Source organism: Ailuropoda melanoleuca, chromosome 20, assembly GCF_002007445.2.
Source record: "Ailuropoda melanoleuca isolate Jingjing chromosome 20, ASM200744v2, whole genome shotgun sequence".
In the NCBI taxonomy this organism is placed as follows: domain Eukaryota; kingdom Metazoa; phylum Chordata; class Mammalia; order Carnivora; family Ursidae; genus Ailuropoda; species Ailuropoda melanoleuca.
Genome location: NC_048237.1, coordinates 767,937 through 770,018, shown reverse-complemented (window position 1 = coordinate 770,018; position 2,082 = coordinate 767,937). Strand labels below are relative to the sequence as shown.

At 58.4% G+C, this 2,082-nt stretch overlaps 1 non-coding gene across 1 annotated transcript; it reads left to right on the top strand.

The window, feature by feature from the left end:
* The first annotated feature begins 1,386 nt into the window (after nt 1-1,386).
* On the top strand, nt 1,387-1,476 carry TRNAY-GUA. Its single transcript is given in 2 exon segments — nt 1,387-1,423; nt 1,441-1,476. It is a non-coding gene; the product is annotated as a tRNA-Tyr (tRNA).
* Nucleotides 1,477-2,082: the final 606 nt, after the last annotated feature.

Sequence of the window (2,082 nt, the reverse complement as noted above, 5' to 3'; positions counted from 1 at the left end):
CAAACGGATTTATTGATTTTTCAATTAATACATTTTATATTTGGGAAGAGTTTTGTGTTACATCAAGCACAGTGTACATAAAGAAAGTTCCCATATACACTAGAACTGCCCTCCATCCACTCTTTCTCCTATAATGACAACGTGCATGCTGTGGTATATTTTGCTGCAATCAATGAGACAATTTTGACGGTTTATTCGTAATTAAATTCCATAGACATATTTTCACTACAACAAAATACCTGTGCTCAAAATTGAAGCTTGCTCCCAACAAAATAAGTAAGAGAGGATTGCAGGAAAGGTTGAGAGGACCAGAGCATGCAAAACTACAAACCCTGCTGGGCTGACCTTACCCGCCTGGTACCTCACAGAAAGAGCTGCCCCTCACCCTGTCCTCGCAGGTGCACACATCCCCATCACCCCCTCAGGCGCTAACCACACACTGGCTCCAGGCAAGCGCACTGGCTGTGGCAGGCCGTCCCTCTGGGGGACCTTCGCTGGACGGGTGAGGTTCTCTTGGGAAGGCGAGCTCACACACGTGGGATCTGAAATGTCGTGAAAGACGTGGAACCAGGGCAAAGGAGTCCCCCCGGGATCACTCCGGTCATCTCCGCCCCTCTTGTCTTCGCCGCGTCTGCGGGAAGCCCACAGAACCGCGAGCTACGTCGGGCAGCAGCCGCCTCTGCCAGAGGAATCCGGATCGCTGGGCACAGGAGCGGAGCCAAGGAGGGGAGCTCCAAGAGGAGGGGAGCCAGGACTGGCCGCGACTCCCGGGCCCCGCCTAGCCCCGGAGGCCTTCCCCATCACTTCCCAGTAAGGGGCCCCACGCCGCAAGTGAGCCGAGGTCCTGGGGGGCCGCAGGGCCGGTACGTGGTGGGTGAGGTGGGGATGGGGCGGGTGCGGGCACAGCAGAACCCGGGGTGGGGGGCGAGGACGCTGAGAGACGGCGTTCCTGGGGGGCCTCCGCCTGAGCCTGAGGTCCTGCGGTTCGCGGCGGCCTACCCGGGGCCCACGGGGGTGGGTTCCCCTCTCCTTTGCTCCGCAAGCCCTGCCCCACCCGAACTCACCCATCCCTTCCGCCAACGCCCCCTTCCCCTCCCCCCTTCTCCGCTTTGTGGCCCCCCGACGGCCGTACTCCTCCCTCCCCGGCCCGCCCCACCGAAGAAGGGAACTCGGGAGGGGAAGTGAGGCAACAGGTGAGAGCCCGGGCCCAGCTGTCTTGAAAATTGGCGCCCCCGGGTGCCTGGCTACCGTCAGGTCACAGCGCGTGTTTGGCCCTCTTCAAAGCGAGCTTCCGACCAATCGGAGGCCAAGAGGCCCTGGGGCGGGCGGGTGTCTTGGCCTCGTCATTTCCAGAAAGAGCAATGACTCAGGCTCGGCATCGTGCGCCCTTCGATAGCTCAGCTGGTAGAGCGGAGGACTGTAGACTACACACGTGTGGACATCCTTAGGTCGCTGGTTCGACTCCGGCTCGAAGGAGGTGCCTGGTGCTTTTGCTGGACCGCGAAGGCCTCCACCCGCCAGTGTCAAGGGCTGAGCAACACAGGAAAATACTTTCCGCAACTCCTAGAGCTAAGCGTGTGCTATCTCTAGGTGGCACACCTGCACCATCTTTCTGGTGACCTTTGGCCTGCAGCGCAAGAACAGCCTGCTTGTTACTCCTGCCTTATCAAGCAGCCCTGGCCAGCCAGCTCCCTCACCCCATGCCCTTTCCCCTTTTATGTACCCTGTACTGCAGCTCTGGGATTCACCACCAAACGTTTTGCTAGACAGACAGATTCCTCCCAAACAAACAGGTGGCCCAACAGGCGCTGCCCAGGGCAAGCCCTGGAGACCGATAAGCACACAGGCCATCACCCAGGTTGTGGACAACCATGACATTGTTCTTGAAAACCCACCCCCTCAATCCCCGTCCGAGTCCCCCTCTCAGCTTGCACCTGGGATGGTTACTGTCTCGCTTCTGTCTAGCCCAACCTCAGACTGTCTCCCTCTGCCTGTCTGTGTGCTGGTACTTGAGGGACTCTCTCTTTCCTACTCTCTGTCTCCTTCCTAGTCACTCAAATGGTTTATAAATATAGAGACCTA